Consider the following 19,545-nt stretch of genomic DNA (forward strand, 5'->3'; position numbering starts at 1 on the left):
GTAACATTTAAACGAGGGTTTGCCTCACATTTTGGGTGCAACGCTCCTCAGCTTTTTTCCCTATATTACTCCACACTTAAGTCTGGAAAGCGGACTTCGCAATAAAAACTTTTGTGATTCCTGTCGTGCCAAGAATGCTCAGCCAGCTTAGGTTTTACACATTCTATGCAGATTTGCTTTACCCAGTAACTGCTGGGAGGCACCCCTTCAAGCTCGGCTTTCACCGTCGCGCCCCTCCACCCCCTCTTGAAATACCACGGCAAGGTGAGAAACCTAGCCTTGGAGGAGCGACGGGGACTAGACAGGTGAGGGGCGCCTCCGAGGAGTGGCAGTAGGACCCCGGGCGTGGAAGTGCGCCCCAGGGGTGCAGGCTGCTGGCGTAGGGGCCCGGCCGGAGCGTGGCAGGACGCTCCTCCCGGGGGCGAACTTAGCACTTGGTTCCCCCGGATCTTTGTCCTGGGGCATCTTCCCCGCTGTCTGCAGCCTCCAAGGTCTCCACTGCCTCCACTCGCGGCCCCGGCCTGTCCCACCCGCTCGCTTTTTTTTTTGGCATTGCCCTTTGCCCTCCCATGGAGTCATCTGTTTACTCTCCCTTCACTTCCAGTCACCCATAGGTCACCCTCCCTCTACCACAGTCACCCATTTTCTCCCCTCACTCTGCACCTCTCCCCGGGTCGCCTTCTCAGAGGACTCTGCGGACGGAGATGCTGTGGACCCCGCGGCTAGGGTCTGCTCTCGAGAGAACCCTCCGTTCACCTCTGCCCCCTCCCCAGGGGCTCGGGAGGCAAGTTTCCGCCCCGTCCTTCCCCCAGTGACAGGACTTGGCTGCGGCCACGGCCCGGGAGGCAGAGGGAGGGACTGCCAGGCTCCCGAGCCCCCTCCCCTGCTCGCGAGCTCGCGCGGTCTGTGTCTCTCCGCAAGTGCGGAGACGCGGAGGAGGAGGAGGAGGAGGAGGGAGTTGGGGGAGGATCTCCATTGAAATAAACAACCAGGCAGCAGTTATTAACACGGGAACATGGCGGCCGCAGCCTCAGCCACAGCTTCGGCAGCGAAGGTCAGCGCCGACGGCAGCCGGCACCTGACGGCGTGACCGACCCGAGCCGGTAACCGCGCCTCTACGGGGACCGCGAGGGCGGGCGGGAGGCTGGCGGCGGGCGGGGGGCGCAGGGCGCCGGGTCCCCACCCCTGGCTGTGCCTGCCCTTCCTACGCCGAGCTCCGGAGAGCCCTGCCTGGCGGAGAGGGCTGTTTTTGTGTGTGGAGATCGCGGCTGGAGTGCGCGGAAAGCGGGAGTTGCATCCCCGAGGCGCCGCCAAACTGGGGAGTTGGGGCTTGGGGGGCTGGGGAGGGCGGGAAGCGACGGGGAGACGCGGAGTCCCTGGGAGAGAAAGGAGGCGCTCCAGCGCCTTGCGAGAGCTCGGGAGACGAGTCCCGGAGCGTCAGGCGAGCGGAGGCTGCAGCCCGCGGCAGAGGCGAGAGGTGAGCGCCGAAGCGCGGCAGCGAGGCCGGGGGCGCGGGTGCGGCCCCCTACCTTGGAGCGGGGCGCTCGCCTTCCAGCCCCGTGCGGGGTTGGCGAGCGCGGAGGCTCCAGCCCCTCGGGGTAGCGAGGCAGAGCTGGGAAGGTGAAGCCGGAGTAGGTGCATTCTTTCATGGAAGCGCGGAAAAACTGCAGTGGAGGGTGGGAGCCGGGCAAGGGGAGGCAGGACTCGGGAAGTGCTTGCGGGTGTGTGAAGGTGAAGCCGGGTGTCAGGGGAGGCCGGCGCGGTGAGGGGCGGAGAGGAGGGGCGCCGCGGCGCGGGCGGGCTCGGCCCGTGTCAGTGCTGGGGGCGGGGGGCGCGGGGCGCCGCGCGCCGCGGGCGGACGGGAAAGAGCTGCGGCGGGGCAGGCGGCGCGCTCGGGCCGCGCGTGCCGGGCCGCGGTGGGGGCGGGGAGCCCGGAGCCGGGCTGCGGCGGCGCCGAGCTGGGCTCGCCCCTGACTTAACTTTCTGGGTGCGGGCATGTGTGCAGGAGGCGCGCTGGGGCCGGGGGCGGGAGGCGGTCTGGGAGGTTCCGGGTTGGCTCGCCAGCGCCCCCTTTTCTCTCCCCCTTCTCCCCGCCCCTGAAAGGACAGGCCCTCAGGGCCCCAGGCGGGAAGCGGGAGGGGCCCTCCCGACTAGCTCGCGATGGTCACGCCCGGCCCCAAAGACTCTGCGCTCTCCGGCCTCTGGAGGCCGCTGGGGGAGGGGGCCGGGGTCGTCCCTGAGGGCTGGCTCTCCCCGCCCCCCGCCCCTACGGGGAGTCCCGGAGGCGCCTCTTCCGAGATCGGGGGTGGGTCGGTCCTTGGTTAAATGGTCCCTCCCTATTCCCCTCCCTCTAGTGGTTTCCGGGGCCTGCGGGACCGAGGGGCGGGAATCGGGGGCCGGCACCCCGTTCCACCGGCCCGGGGCTGGACTGGGCCTAAGGCCTTCTAGGTCCGTCGCGGGTAGGGGAAACTTTCCCAGACCTGAGACCAAGCCCGAACATCACCCTCCACCACCTAGTCCTCTAATCCTACTCCCACTCCTCCTCCAACGCCTTCCCCTCCCACCGACCCGAATCTCGCTCTGTCTGACTGATGGGGCAGTGAGCCAATCGAAGGCGGGGAGCTGACCTGCCGGGTGTCGGTAAGCCAATCGTGGGAACGGGAGGAAGGGAGGGGGCGGGGCCTCTCCGGACCAGTTAGAGCAGAGTTGCTCGCCGGGCGGGGGAGTCATGGAGATGCCAACAAGAGCTATCTACTCTTTGCCATCCCTCGTCACCGGCTCCTTGGTCTGTAGGGTAGTGTCACTTCTAGGGGCTCTGACCCAGGGCGACACCTAGAGATACAGGAGATGCCGTGTTTCTCTGGTATCACAAGAGACGTTGTCTTAGACGCGACGAAGTCTGAAGCCACTTACGTTGTGGCAGCAACCCCCCGCCCCCGCGGGCCTGTTTCGAAAATGGCATATGTTGTAGTGATCGTGTTCCGAACCTTAGCGCCTGGTTTACCTGCTGAGGATCATAGAAGTTACCGGTTTAACTCTTGTCTTCATTTCTCTGGCCACACAGCGTGGGGACGATGAAATTTGAAAGGGTACCCTGAGAATGAAGGCGTCGGGGTAGCCTTACGTCAACTCATTATTGGGAGTGTAAAGCATCATTGTTCCTGATGGCTTCAGTGGTTCCTGTCCTTGTTTAATTAGACCACCAGTTCCCAAAGTGCACTTGAAAGTTCGGCATTTGGGGATGACATTAAAAAAAAAAAAAAAAAGGAAAGTTGTGGTTTATGGTATGCTTTTTTTTTTTTTTTTGGCTCTTGGGTAAACAAAATGAAGTTAGGACCTAAAGCATTGCTGTGAAACAAAGTGTTGGTGTTTAAGGAGCAAAGCTAGTCAAAGAATATCTGTCTAGAAAAAAGTCTGAGTGAAATGTAGTTGCCGGATTACTCCTACACAAAAGATTCTTAAAAATGAATTATTTTAGTTTCTTCCTAAACACTGTTGAATTGTACAGTGTGTGGGTACTTTTCTGGTTTAAACAAACTTAGGAGACATCTTTGGTTGTATTAAGCTGTTTGTGGCATCCAGTCAAGTGACTTCTCAACTCTTGATTTAGGAATGGGGAAGGTAGGTCTTCGGTTCTCTATAAAGAGCACAGGTTGCTCTGCAGAATGGCAGTCTTTTAGAAAGACAGCAGCTGCTACAATGCTTTTCTGTGTGTGTGTGCTCTTGTTCTTTGTTGGTGAGGTTAGTACACACTGACAGCAGGAAGACTCCTTTTCCCAATTGGAATTTGTAGAATCTTTGGGACTTCAAAGAATGAATAGTATTAGATTGAGAATGAATCCATTCATATTTTGTGATAAATATCCTATGAATTTGACTAATATTGGGAGTTTTTTTTTTTTGGACGGAATTTTTATGTGCTTTGTTATATATCTTACCTATACCGGTTTCTTAAGCTTTTATTATTATTGATTTATTAAGAAAATTGAGGGGAACTGTAGTTTTAGGGAAGTATTTGCTAAGCCCTACGAAAAATTTACAGTATGAATTCCAAATCCAGTGTAGTTTTGAGTATTTGTGTAGGCATAAATTACTGCGTTTTGCTGTAGCCCTTGAGGTGTTATTTTAGAGGTATAATAGTAAAATCTGAAAGATAAAACAAGCATTTGGACTGCAAGCATATGGAGTAATGTAAATTAAGCAGCGTTTAAAACCCTCTGTTTTTTAAATTTAGTTCCGGATGACCACTCTGACATATCCCCCTCTCTTTTGTATGCTGAAGAGCAACACATTATTCTACTTCTTTCTCTGCAACAATCCTAGAAAATGTTCTCATATTCTTGGTGGCAGAGAGTGGCAAGTCCCCCAGTGCCTGACTGGGGAGGGAGACTCTCAAGCATATGGAGACATCTAGGAAAAGATGTGCATCTTCAGCTGGGATTCCATTGTGTGCTCTCAGGATCTGAGCCTGCTCCTTCTGGGAATTTCAGTCTTAACAGAGGAGTTCTTTGACTTTTAGATGTCAGGATACTGAAGCAGAGGGTAGAAAATAACTCAGAAATTATGAATTGAATGTATTTTGGATTGTTTTGCTCTGCTTTTACCCCTTCTTTGGTTAAATGTGATTCAGGTGACTTGTTCAGTGTCAGAGGAGCATTTTACTGGGAACAAACTTGTAAAGGTGGGATGGGAACTTGGGCAGGGGGTCTAAGAGTGGATAAAGGGATAATGCTCCTGGGCTGCCTCTATCTGTAAAATCTATAGTTATATCTTATTAAAGCTTTCCAAGCCTCAGTAGAAACAAGGATCTATGAGCAGTGCTTCCACTACACAGCCTGTATTTTAAGGATTCAGTACCTTAGCTGTTTCAAATCACATCAGGCTGAAATGTGACCTGTGAGTTGACAGCTTGGATTTCTCAGAAAAAACTGTGGTGTATTGGGTTTAAAAACAATTCTTTTAAGCAGTCCTTCTTAGGATGTTGGATAGCAAAAAAAAAAAAAAAAAAAAGTTCCATTTAACCAGTGATTCTAGAGGATTAATTTTCTGAAAAGCAGTGTGACCTTATTTGATATTTTGATCCTTATTGTGTCATGATGGAAATTCTATTTAAAAGCATAATTAATTAAGCTATTGTTATGGCAAAATTGTTTAAGAAATTACTGCTTTTTTGAACGTGCTATATTTTTAATTTTGTTTGATAATTTATGTTATTACATACTTTATCAGTTTTAAATTAAGAGACTAGGAGAGAAAAATAACTCACTGCTTTAAGGTATTAGTCTTATATTCCAGTAAATCTTAAATAAAATCAGTAGCAAATCAGGGTCTTTTTCTCCTAGTTAAATAATGATAAGACCATATTTACATACCAATAATGAAAGCTGTTTAAGGAAAAACAGAACAAAACACTTTTTTCGTACCCTCTAGTATCTCATTTTTTTTTTTTTTTTTTAGTATCTCAAGCTCCATTACCTCTGTGACTTTTCTGAGCAAAAAAGATGTTCTTAGTTTTCTCTGTTTACTTCTTTTTTTAAAGACTTGTAAAAAGGTTTATGGATTGCAAACTGTAGAAGGAATATTATGTCATGTTATTATCTGAAGTCTACTAAAAGTAATGTCTGAAAAGCTATGAAATACAATTTTAACGTCACAGATCAATCCAGACAACATAAAGAAAACGCATACTTCATGGATTCTATATGTTATTTTCTAGATAGGAGTGAGAATGACTTTAGCGGATATTTCAGACGCTGATGTAGTTTTCCTAGCTGTTGTAAAACTAAGGCAAAACTGATGATAAGCAGGAGGGAGATTTCAAAGGGAAACTTATGCCATGAAGGTAACTGAAATTAAAAGACTAGATGGTCTGCAGGTAGATCGTTTTACTTTTTTTTAGGGCAAAGATTTTATTTATGAGATGTTGATATGTGACCAGATTTCTGGCTTTCGGTGGCTGTGTTGACATAATGCAATTGTGGAAAGGTTGATTCTAGGACAGTTTTTAGTTGGTCTAAGAGGAGAGTAGAATTAAATGAGCAAGGAACCTTTGGTGCTGTTTTACTTGCCTGTTCTTCAGGCATTTGTATGTAGAATCTTAATTTTAAGTAAGAAGGAGAGGGGAGCTGTTGATAGGTAGAAGTTATTGGCAACTTATTAAAGGTTCTCTGGGGTTTTTTTAAATTAAAGTTTCTGGAAGAAAACCCCCCACGCCTTTTACTTTGACTAGGTAGCAGCTGACAGCTACGTGGAGATTGAGGAAGTTATCCTGTTAATTTTGGCAGAATTTATGCCTTATAAGTAGCCAATTACGAACTTCTAGGGTTCTCCATGGCCAACTTAAATCTCATTTTGTACTTTTTGATCTTGTTTTTGCACTCTTGTCTCATTTAACTGTTGTTTCATTCGCTTGTTCACTTATTCATTCGATGGGTATTTGAGTGTCTGCTTTGAGCCAGGCATTGCAGTTCACTTTGGTAGTATAAACTATTTATTAAAAATCCTGTTAAAAGGGATTAACAGCATAGAGTGGATGATGATTTTTTGGGGGCTGAGGGGAGAAGGAAGTGAAAAGGGACATGCCTGTCTTAATTCTCAATTTGCCTTGATGCCAAAGATCTATTCTTGTGTGTCTGTGTGTTTGTTTGTGTGTATAGTTCTGCATTGATTTTGGTTTGGGATGTGTCTTTTTCCTGAAAATAGGATTATAATATTTATAATCAAAAAGTTTGTTTAAATATCCCATTTACTGGTTAGCTTATGATTAAATAGATTTCCTTTAATAAAATCCACTGCCCTCAAGTAGATTCGAACTCATAGCGACCCTATTAAAAAAACCAAAACTAAAAACATTGCCACCGATTGGATTGCAACTCATAAAGACACCCTATAGGACAGAGTAAAACTGCCCCATAGGGTTTCCAAGGCTGTAAATCTTTATGGAAGCAGACTGCCACATATTTCTCCCATGGAACCGCCGGTGGGTTCAAACCGTTGACATTTTGGTTAGCAGTCGAGCACTTTAACCACTGCGCCACCAACCAAACCAAACTCATTGCCGTAGAGTTGATTTCAACTCATAGCAACCCTACGGGACGGAGTAGAACTGCCCATGGGACAGAGTAGAACTGTACGGGTTTCCAAGGCTGTCAGTCTTTACCGAAGGAGACTGCCACATCTTTTTCCTGAGGAGTGGCTGGTGGATTCGAACTGTGGACCTTTCGGTTAGCAGCTGAGTGCTTAAACCACTGTGCCACCAGGGCTCCTTTAATAAAGATACTAATATTTATAATTAGTTCTGTTTCATTTTCTCTGATCCCATCTGAGAGCACACAGTGAAATCCCACCTGAGAATGCACATCTTTTTCTAGATGTCTCCGTATGCTTGAGAGCCCCCGTGCCCCAGTCATTTATTAGGGGACTTGCCACTCTCTGCCACCAAGAATATGAGAACGTTTTCTAGAATTGTTGCAGAGAATGAAGTAGAATAATGATGTCATGCCCCTTTGCTTGTGTCCTGTGTGGTCAGAATGGGAATCTTTAATTGGTTGAAGGTGCTAGAGCAACGTATCAGGGACCTCTCTTTTCTGTGGGTTGCCTGTGCATTGTTGCTGCTTAAGGCTAAATAGTCTGGGTCTTATCTCCCTGGGTTTCTAAGTGATGGGAAATTGCACCTGTGCAGAGTCTTGTTCTGCTGTGGTTGAGAGTTTAACGATTACTTTTTCTAGGTGTAGCTTTTGACTAAAATGTCTCTATTGGGAGAGTAACAGTGGTAACAACATCATGCTAGCAGCTATCACTGAGTAGGGTTTTTAATCCTGCTATAGTCTTTCTTTTTTGCAACAACTCTATGAAAGAGGTAACCCCCATTTTACAGTACGAAACTGAACCTTAAGGGGAATTAAGTCATTATGCCTATGGACAAAGCTTCAGGGAAAAACAATTGACCAGTGAGTAGGAGAAACATGAGAGGGAATGGTGCCTCTGAGAATGTCCTCCTGGAATCTGATAAAGCCAGTGATTGCAGGCCCTTATAAGGCTCTTGGTCTAGTCCATAAAAAGGATAAATAGATATGAATAGTTCTAGTTCTCCAAGTTAGGTCAGCAGTCATCTCCCAAACCCTTTCTTCGAGGTGGACCTACACCTGTACAGATGTTATTTTGAGGCCTGCAAATAGTCTTCAGCTTTTATCAGTCTAGTTTTTAACAATTCTTAAAACTATTGGATTGTTTTTTTTTTCCTGCTTTTTAATTTTCTCAAGAAGTAAGAATTTTAGGGGGCGCTGATCTTTTGTTAAGGGTGATAGAAAATTTTAGAAGTGGATGATGGTGATGGTTGTACAACATGATGAACATAACTAATGTCATTGAATTGTATGTGTTAAAAAATGCTGAGATGGCAAATGTTTTGTTACACAATGCAACCTGTGAGAGCTGGAACACCGCAGGACTCTCTTGTTTTTCTGGGTCTCACAAGTTTTCTTCCTTTGACAGGGTGCAGTCTTAACACATTCGTATTGCTTGTTTTAGTGGAAAATATTTGTTTTCCTTCTCTGACAGGTTTCTGCCTTTCAGGTTCCAGCTTTCTCAGGTTTTACTGTATAGGCAGTCCCCAGGTTACAACTGTGATCCGTTCCTATGTCTGTCTTTTAAGTCGAATTTGTAAGTAAGTTGAGACAGGTACATATGATTCTTACCTAGCATCAGTTAGTCAGATATTTGTCTTATTATATATTTTATTTTTCTATGCACAGAAAACACCTCAAAATACACTAAAATATCTTAAACATAATAATAACAGTACATGATAATAATACACTATAATAAAAGTAACTACATATGGTATTGTACTGAAGAGAAAGTATCTGTGTGTGTGTGTGTGTGTGTGTGTGTATGTAGATATATAAAAACAAAAAAATGAAACCCATTGCTATTGAGTTGATTCTGACTCAGAGCTCTTAACCACTGTGCCACCAGGGTTTACGTGTAGGTGTATGTTGTTGTTGTGTGTCATTGAGTTGATTCTGACTCATAGCGACCATATAGGACAGAGCAGAACTGCCCCATAGGGTTTCCAAGGAGCGGCTGGTGGATTCAAACTGCCGACCTTTTAGTTAGCAGCCTGAGCTCTTAGCCACTTTGGCACCAGGGCATGTAGGTATATAGTACTACAGAAAAACATTAACGAAACAGTTCTTAAAAGCAGTTTAGATAGAAAAAAAAAAAAAGGATCATGATTAAAGAATGGTTAGCGCTTTCATTTCATTTATGTTCTGCATACCAGAAGGGGCATTCATCAGGTAACATTATGATAACATTGATAATTGGATGATGCAGGAGAAGAGGATGGAGAGATGGCTACTGTTGAAGACCATGGGCCTGATAATGGAGGGGATGGGCCTGGTGCACAGAGTCAGAGTTTGAGTCTGCTGCTGGTGGGGGGAGGTTATTACTGGAGTGAATTTCTTGAAGATACTGTTTTTTTTTGTACAAACCATCAAGGTGGTTTGTACAGAGCTTTTCTTTTTCTCGTCATAAATGGCCTGTAGCAGCTCAGGCCCTTGGTAACTGTAAGGTAAACTTTGATGAACTTCTCTGTATTAGAACCTTGCTCTAACTTTGCCATCCCTTCTTCAGTGAGACGAAAGGCTTCCTCTAACTCTTTTGTCAAAAACTTTTTTGGTTCTGGAGTTTGTAGGTCCTGGTCTTCTTCCTCAAATGCTATCATCTGCTGCTGTAAGTTCCATGAGGTTTTTATTGGTTAGTTCTTCTGCTTTTCCAATGAGTGATGGCGTTTCACCTCTTTGCAATTGGGTTATTTCCACTTTATTTTCAATCACGATCGTTTTCTTTTTCTTTGATGCATCGTCAGCACTTGCATCGGATTTACGCTTTGGAGCCATGGTTACAAGGGTAAATACGAGGAAAATTGAAGCCAAATACAAAGTTACACACTCAGCACAGCGTTAACAGCAACGTGATCCTACTTAAAAAGGCAGATGGCATTCTCCTTCCTCCATGGACTAACCGCTGAAGCCGCACAGTGTTTTCATGAGCGTCAGAAAGTAGTTCATGTGTTCGTTATTATGAACCACTGTATTTAACTCAGATTTTTAATACAATAGTCTTTATGGCAGTCTGTTTTTAACTGGGGGACTTACTGTATTCATACACACACAAAGAACTATAATGGATGAAGTAATACCTTTGTAACATTTATTGAGCGCTTACTAAGAACTTGGTGCAGAGTTAAGGTCCCTTTCTTGTATGATCTCAGCTGTTTCTCATTGTAATGCCCTGAGGTAGGTAGGTACTGTTGTTACCATTCCTCTTTTACAGCTCAGGAGATGGAGGCACCGAGGTGCCGAACAAGCCGTCTAGGGTCACATGGCTTGACTATTGAGGAATTTGAACCCAGACAAACATTGCTACCAGAGCCCAGTTCTTATTAGCTATTTGATTGAGCCCAGTTCTTATTAGCTATTTGATTATACTTCCCTCAGCATAATGTGAATGTGTCTTGTTGAGAAGATATAGATCACTAATTCTCCCCTAGTGAAAGGGAAAAGGGGTAGGAGTACAGCTTTAAAAAGCATGTCCAGGTTGCTTATTGTTCTCTAAGAAAATAAAGCTCAGGAAAATTTGTTGGGGATAGGTAGAAAATAGGTTGAGAAAGCGCTATAGAGAATATAGATTTATAAAAATTGAAATACTGATAGATATTTGACATCTAATTTCTTTAAAATACTTTATTCTAGTATGTGTAATAGGTGGAGAGTGTGTGATGCAGGTTTTGAAGATTTTTTTGCAATCCATGTAGTGTGGACTTGGTGCTGAGATATTGCAGTCCTGAAAGAAGGCTGATAATATATTCAGTCATCTGACTTCTGCTCTGCTATTTGTGGAATTCTCTGTCTGCTCAATTGTTTGCAGGGAGAGGGGAGAGCTGTCAGGGAACTCTTTCACCTGTGCACTCGTTCACCTGTGTGGGCATCAGCATGCACTGCTTTTAACCTTCCAGCTGCCAGGGACTGAAGGCTTGTCACAGATGAAAATGTAGTGCACGGTGTTTGCTATTATTCCTTTAGTGTGTCCATATGAAATGTGACCCCAGCTCTTCCAAGGCTTAAGTTGGAGAGCATGAGTGAGTTTTGGACGTACCTGTTGTTACTGACTGATCTCTGTCCATTGAAGTACTCTTCTAAATGAGGATTATCTTTTCCAGCACATCATTCTGGCTTATAAAATCAGCTCATGATTCAAACATAAGACTTCCATTGCCTTTGGTGTAACAGTAACATTTTTAAGAATACTGAATGTTAACTTATCTTAAAATTTCTAATTCTATTAATATGCTAATCCAGTTAATATGCCTAATAATGGAACACTTTCAGTTACTGTCAAAATGTAAATTGCATATCTTAGAGGAATCTGTATCTTGAGTTATTTCTAGGCCATCGCTGGAGTCCAAACCAAATGGAAATTTTATATAGTTACATGGATAACAAATTAAGAAAGTATATTTCTTATGTGCTTATGTATATATATATTTAAAAAATGGAATTATTCAAAAATGAAATGTTTATTAGATAATCACCTCCGAGTGGCTCTTGTTTCAAAATGGCTGGAGAGTTCTTTCACGTATATTTTTGTATTCCTAAGTAAGGGATGTAGAAATTCCTTACCAAAATTCTGAGTGTCAGAAATCCACAAATTTCTGCAAATTTAACATAATAGCATTTCTTGAAATTACAGAAGTTGATGGTGGTAGCTATGAAGATAGGCAGTGGAAGACTTAAGGGTGCTTGAGGCAATTCTCTTTTCCTGTCCCGGCTGTTTTGTGCCTGTAGCCTGTCTTGGATGTAATGTTAGATATGCTGTGTATTAAGGCTAAGCTCTAGCAACTGACTAGTCACTGCCCAGAACTTTGAAATGAGGATGGAATGACAAGTAATGGCAGAACTTCCTACTGCTTTAATTTTGGTGTCAATCTTTGTAGATCTTTCTTCTCTGCCTCATTTTACCTTTTTCCCTGATGTTCTTAGATTTTTTTATTAAAGTTAAAGATGAAAGATTGGTGGTGGTGAAGGGAATTACAGTTAAGTTTATGGGGGAAGTCTATTATTATCATTAAGTATTTCATGTATGATCATGATGTAACAGTTTCCCTCTTAACCAAATAGATTTGCTGTGCTAACAGCACTTAGTGAAGCAGCCAGCTATTTGTTAAGGAAGCCATTAGGTTGAAAACAGATCACTTAACACAGGCACAGTACAGTAATTTGCTGATTTGTTGTTGGAAGTTAGCTGGTTGCTGGACAACATTGTGGTCCAGCAGACTAGAGCTGAGCCGCTGTTTAATAAGGATTGAATATTACGTTTCCCAGTTTTGTGTATTTTATTTCCCCCCTATTTAAGGATACTGTTACAGATAATATAACGTTAGATGTCTTGAAAGCAGTCATTAGATTAAAGTGGTCAAAACAGGTGTAAGTTGAAAATACTAAGATGATTTAAGATTGGTGAAAATTATAACCGAATTCCTAAAGGAATTCCTAAAGCATTCCTTAGCAGTGCTTGCTTCTTTGGAGTTTCTGGTAGTGTATTATATTTTCAATTTCTTTAATTCTATTATGAGCCCTATGTGTAGTGTTCTTGTTGCTATTTTAAATAATATCGATGTTTCGCTTCCTTAAGGCTTTTCCAGAAAGCTATGGGAGCCCTGGTAGCGCAGTGGGTAAGAGCTTCAGCTGCTAACCAGGTTGGCAATTCAAATCCACCAGCCACTCCGTGGAAACCCTATGGGAAAGTTCGTCTCTGTTCGTTAGGGTCGCTATGAGTCGGAATCGACTAGAAGGCAGCGGGGCGGTTTATAAAGCTATGATATAAAAATATTTATTCCATTAAAAAGTGCTATTTTATTGTATTGCAGGACCAGAGTCTTTTCTAAATAAATAGATAAAAGCCAAAAACACCAAACCCACTGCCGTTGAGTAAATTTTGACTCAGAGTAAAATCTTTTATGCTGTACTATCCTTCATTTTAAGCAATAGATTGTGAACCTTACTAATAGAATGAAAGCCTTTGAGCTACAAGATATAACACAAGAAAATGATAGGACGTGCATGGTGGACTGAACATAGTGACAGTGATTTAAAAAAGGTCAACAAAATGCCTGGACATTGAAGGGCATTGGAAAACAAAACAGGAGAATTAACCTTCTCTGGTTAAAAGATCTCATATAATTGATAATAATAGCAGTCTTACAGTCATTGAAGTTCTCGTCTCTAATACTGTGTGTGCTTTATTAAGAAAAGGCATTTGGAAAGAAGATAAAGGAAGCCTGGAGAGGACTCTATCAGGAGTGGAAACAGTTGGTGTTATGAGCCTTGCCTGAAAAGGTAAGGAACATGCAGATGGAAAAAAATCAGTGCAATGAGTAAATATCTTTCTAGTATTCTCTGCTTTTAGCTAAGATCCATCTGTTATCAGCAGTGATAACCCTCATTGCACGTTCTCTTCTGAATCTGACTTTAATTTCTGGTAGTTCCCTGTCGATGTACTGCTGCAACTGTTTTTGAATTATCTTCAGAGGAATTTTACTTGCATGTGATGTAAATGGTGTTTTTCAATAATTTCTGTGTTCTTCTGTTGGGTCACCCTCTTTGGAATGGACACAAATATGGATCTCTTCCAGTTGGTTGGCCAGGTAACTGTCTTCCAAATTTCTTGGCATAGATGAGTGAGTGCTTCCAGCATTGCATCCATTTGCTGAAACATCTCAATTGGTATTCCGTCAATTCCTGGAGCCTTGTTTTTCACCAGTGCCTTCAGGGAAGCTTGGACTTCTTCCTTCAGTACCATCAGTTCTTGATCTTGTGATATCTCCAGAAATGGTTTTGGTACAGTGATTCTGTGTATTCTTTCCATCTTCTTTTGATGCTTCCTGAGTTGTTCAATATTTTGCCCATAGAATCCTTCAAAATTTTAACTTGAGGCTTGAATTTTTTCTTCAGTACTTTCAGCTTGAGAAATGCCGAGCGTGTTCTTCCTTTTTAGTTTTCTAACTCCAGGTCTTTGCACATTTCATTATAATATTTTTGTTTTCTCGAGTGGCCCTTTGAAATCTTCTATTTAGCTCTTTTACTTCATCATTTCTTCCATTTACTTTAGCTACTCTATGTTCCAGAGCAAGTTTCAGAGTCTCTTCCAACATCCATTTTGGTCTTTTCTTTCTTTCCTGTCGTTTTAATGACCTTTTGCTTTCTTCACGTATGATGTCCTTCCACAGCTCGTCTGATCTTCCTTCAGTGTGCAACGTCTCAAATCTATTCTTGAGATGGTCTCTAAATTCAGGTGGGGTACACTTAAGATCACACTTTGGCACTCTTGGACTTCTTCTATTTTTCTTCAGCTTCAGTGTGAACTTGCATATGAGCAATTGATGGTCTGTTCTGCAGTTGGCCCAAGCCTTGTTCTGACTGATGATATTGAGCTTCTCCATTGTCTCTTTGTGTAGATGCAGTCAATTTTATTTCTTATTTTTCCATCCAGTGAGGTTCATGTGTATAGTTGCCATTTATGCTGTTGAAAAAAGGTATTTGCAATGAATGAATGGTTTGTCTTGCAAAATATCCTATGATCTTCAGGGGCATTTCTATCACCAAGAGCATATTTTCCAACTACCGGTCCTTCTTCTTTGTTTCCAATTTTCGCAGTCCAGTCACCAGTAATTATCCATGCATCTTGACTGCATGTTTGATCAATTTCAGAGTGTAGAAGTTGGTAAAAATCTTCAATTTTCTCATCCTTGGCATTAGTGGTTGGCATGTAAATTTGAGTAATAGTAGTATTAATGGATCTTCTTTGTAGGTGTATGGATATTATCCTATCACTGACATCGTTGTACTTCAGAATAGATCTTGAAATGTTCTTTTTGGCGATGAATGCCATGCCATTCCTTTTCACTTTGCTATTCCCAGCATAGTAGATCATATGATTGTCTGATTCAGAATGGCCAATACCAGTCCATTTTAGCTCACTAGTACCTAGGATATTGATCTTTATGCATTCCATTTTATTTTTGATGACTTCCAATTTTCCTAAATTCATACTTCGTGCATTCCATGGTCCAGGTATTGATGGGTGTTTGCAACTATTTCTTCTCATTTTGAGTCATGCCACATCAGCAAGTGAAGGTCTCGAAAGCTAGACTCCATCCATGTCATTACTGTTGACTCTGCTTTGAGGAGGCAGCTCTTCCCCAGTTGTATTTTGAGCGCCTTCCAATCTGAGGGGAATGTCTTCTTGCCCTGTCAGACAGTGTTCTGCTGTTATTCACAAGGTTTTCAATGGAATTTTTTTTTTTTTAAGAAAGTCAAGTCCTTCTTCTTTAGTCTGTCTTAGCCTGGAAGCTCTGCTGAAACCTGTCCACCATGGCTGACCCTGCTGATATTTGAAATACTGGTGGCATAGCTTCCAGCATCACAGCAACATGCAAGCCACCATACGCTACAAACTGACAGAAGAGTGGTGGCACTGCACAATAAAGAATGATATCCCCAAACACTTGCTAGATGGATTTGTCATGATCCATCTTTCCCTGTTTTTGCTTTTACACAAACCTTTGTATATTAGTTGGCTCTTCTTGCCCTCCTGTGAACAGGTTGTTGTTGTTAGTTGCCCTCGAGTCGATTCCGTCTCATAGCAACCAAATGTGTGCAGAGTAGAACTGCTCCATAGTGTTTTCAAGGCTGTGACCTTTAGGAAGCAGATTGCCAGGTGATACTTCCAGGGTGCCTTTGGTTACTTGAACGCTTTACTGTTTGTACTATCCAGGGATTAATACGTTGAGCCATATGAGCTCATACTCTTTGATTCGCTTAGAGAAAATTAATGAATTATTTTAAATTTTAGAAAGCATTCCGTTGATATAAAGCTCAACTTATTTGGGAATTTATATAAGCAGTCTCAGTTAACACCAAAGTATACTGTCAGACAAACAGGGACTTCACCAAAGAGTAAAAAGAGAACCTACAGACTGGGAAAAAAATTTAGGTTACAACATATCCAACAAGGGCCTAATCTCTGAAGTCTGTAGAATAACAAAAAGACAAATAATCAATTAAAAAATAAGCAAAGGATATTAAAAGACACTTTACCAAAGAAGACATCTGGGCAGCTAACGGACACGTGAGGAAATGCTTGCTATCACTAGCAATTAGAGAAATGCAAGCTAAAACTAGAGTGAGATACCATATCACCCTGACATTACTAGCATGAATCAAAAAAAAAAAAAATAAATAAATAAACAACAAATGTTATAGAGGTTGCTGGAAGATTGGAACTCTTACAGAATGCTGGTGGGAATGTAAAATGGTACAGCCACTATGGAAAGAGATACGGTGCCTCCTTAAAAAGCTAGAAATACCCTAAGATCCAGCAATTCTACTCCTAGGAATATATCCTAAAGAAACAGAGAACCCAGAAAAAATCCAAAGAAACAGAGAGGGAATTAAAAAACATTCAAAGGTTATTAGTAAGTTGCTTAATATATTGATTACAGATTTTACAAGAAATGTTCTAAAGAAACAAAAGGAAGTCCATTTACCTTTAAATTAGAAAGAGTAAAGACTTAAGTTTTTGTCTTTGTCTCTTCAGTACAGTTGAACATTTTTCATAACCAGACTTATTAAATTTTCTCCTGTAGAGTATTTTGACACTATAGTGAAGAGAGGGATTAATAATCTCAGTTTACAGTGGAAAGAGGAGAAAAAGGTAAAGAAAACCTTGGGGAAATTCAGTAGTTCTGAAGAGGTAATAAAACAAAACCAAACGCAAAGAAACTGTACCAGAAATACTTTCATTGAAGAAGTGATAACATAAAGAGAATGAAAGCATCGTTTGAAGGGCTGATGTCTCAACAGTTAAGTAATGAAATTCTACAGCGATCTAAGAGTAAAGTCCTTTGAATCCATGCGTTAACATATACTTGTGATAATACCTTTAAAAATTCTTAGCCTACTTCCCAAATTTCTACTTTTATCAATAATTCTTTATTTTGTTGCATCATTTCGTTTGTAAAATAAATCAAGCTATCTGTTCACATTCTGTCACCAGCCAGTTATATATTAAGCAGTAGTTTTTTTAGAAACAATATACAGCATAGGTGGAAAGCACAGTGGTGCTTTCTGACTTTCTGATGTGCGGTGTCATATACTTCTCTTTTTCTTAGCTCCTGTGATTCTTCAATGACGTGGTACAACCAATGGCTAACTAACAACTATTTCAGTACTTAAATATTTTTACTTATTGGCTGCGACTGGTTAGAAATGTGTGGTTTGGGAGAGGTCTAAAGATTTTCATTTTTTGTCCCATTTTTTTTATTATGAATATTTTCAAACACAGAGAGCTTGAAAGAAAGAATAGTATATTGACTAACCAAAGTGTTGGATAAACTATTCTAGAGTAAGTTACAGGTAAGACACTTTATTTATAAAGTGCATTACCTTAGAATTAAGGTATTATCTTATGTAACCACATGAAATACCACTGTTAAACTTAAGAAAAATAATAATTCTCTAACATTGTGGGATATAAACTCTCTAATTTTTCCAGTTCTGTCCGAAATGTGTTTATAACTTTGGTTTTCAAACCAGGATTTAATCAAGTTCACACATTGCATTAGGTCATACCTCGTTAGTCTCTTAATATGACACAGTTCTCTTTGTTTTTTCATTGTTGTTTATTATTTTTTTTCAGACATTGATTTTTAAGAGTCCAAGTCAATTGTCCTGAAGAGGATATACTTGCTTTATCAATATTTGGGTGTGTTTTCATTGTACAGACTTCACTACCTCTGGAAGCGTTAGGAAGTTAAAACATTAAATCTATTAATGAGTTTGGTCATTGCTGAAAAAGCGTGGTGTTTGAGAGCTTACTGTTTGAGATAAAGGCATCCCTAGGTCAATTCCTGGCTCAATCCTTCTGCAGTCTCTCTGGGTCTGGGTCTAGACGTACTTTTTACAAGTTGATTATAAGAAAATTCACTTAATGCTGTGAGAAGTGCAAATGAAGAGGTAGTACCCGCTCAGATGAGGCTTACAATCTAAGGAAGTGGTGTATTTCCATTTTAGGCACAGACCAAGGAGGGCGTTGAGGTTTGGAGACATTGATTTTAGAAAGCTTTTATTCAAATAGTACTTCTTTGGAGTAGAATTATAGAGACAAAAATTTTCTGGGACTTTTGGGAGAGTGAACATGAGTTTCTTGAACATTTGATTTGAAGGCTTCTATTGTTGGTTGTTGTTTATAAAGGTTGGAGGTTCAAGTCTGCCCAGAGGTACCTTGGAAGAAAGGCCTGGCAATCTACTGAAAAAAATCAGCCATTGAAAACCCTACCGAGCGGTTCTAACTCTGACACACAAGGGGTCACCATGAGCTGGAATCAACTCTGGGGCAACTTGTTATTTCTTTTTTCTTTGCAATTTCTTTATCAGTTCTCCCTGCTGACTTTTCCTACCCTTAAAATTATTTTCAGCTCCTTTAGTTTCTGTTTAACCCCATCTTGTTTAACCCCATCTTCCTTTTGCTACCTTAGAACATCATTAACAGTACAGTAGAGACTCGTTTTCCCCCGTGAATCACAGTGGGCATCGAGTTGATTCTTACATTGAAAAAAAGAAAAAAAAAAAAATATTGTAAAGGTAAAAATTATTCAAAGGCATACAGTAGACACCAAAAGCCTCACCTGCCTAATCCAGTGGAGAAGTAGTAATTAGATTCTTAATTACAAAAGATATAAAAACCTCAGTATAAGAGGTGTGGGTGGGAAAGGTACTAGAAACCATAGAAAGCAACAAGAAATAACACAAGAATTTAAGTAACTCCAGAATAATTCTCTCAGCTTGAAACTGTTAGGCTTCAGGAAAACAAAAAAAAATAATGAGGTTACCTCCTCAAAGTAATCCTTTAAGAGGTGGCACATGTTAGGCAAACAGCCATGAGTACCTTCTTCCACCACCACCCACCCCCTAAAAAAAAAAATGCTCAAGAATAATGTGAATATTCTTTTATCAGATTAATATTTAAACTGGGAAATCATATATTTAAGAGACAGATAAGGGACATCAAGAATAGATAATGAGATAGTTTTTAGGCCTTTTTGTTTACAGATCTGGGCAATTTTAAGGTGATTATGAACCTAAAATAATAAATGACTGAGAGATTCTGTTTTGATTTTTGTTTAAGAAAGTCTTCCCAAAATGTCTTATAGACCTATTAGGTGATAGCCTTCATGTTCTTTTTATTTTGTATGTATTGCCCTGCTTCAAAAAAAAAATTGGTATATTGGAGAGGGTAAGAAATTTGGAACAGTTACCTGGCCAGTCGACTAGAAGAGAGCCACATTTTTGCCCATTCCAAAGAAAGGTGATCCAACAGAACGTAGAAATTTTCCAATAATATCATTAATATCATATGCAAGTAAATTTTTGCTGAAGATAATTCAAAAGCAGCTGAAGCAGTACATTGACAGGGAACTGTCCG

The 19,545-nt window shown here is 41.7% G+C and overlaps 1 protein-coding gene across 10 annotated transcripts in view; it reads left to right on the forward strand.

Moving 5' to 3' along the window:
- The first annotated feature begins 255 nt into the window (after window positions 1-255).
- The window catches only part of NCOA2 (nuclear receptor coactivator 2), a 319,160-nt gene continuing 299,870 nt past the window's right edge, over window positions 256-19,545 (forward strand). For 3 of the 10 annotated variants that reach the window (XM_049853543.1, XM_049853539.1, XM_049853546.1), the window contains exon 1: window positions 792-1,103. The gene's annotated coding sequence lies outside the window, so the exon portion shown is untranslated. The other 7 variants (XM_049853541.1, XM_049853548.1, XM_049853547.1 and 4 more) reach the window with 5 other exon arrangements.

This window comes from Elephas maximus, chromosome 15, assembly GCF_024166365.1.
Source record: "Elephas maximus indicus isolate mEleMax1 chromosome 15, mEleMax1 primary haplotype, whole genome shotgun sequence".
Taxonomy (NCBI): Eukaryota; Metazoa; Chordata; class Mammalia; order Proboscidea; family Elephantidae; genus Elephas; species Elephas maximus.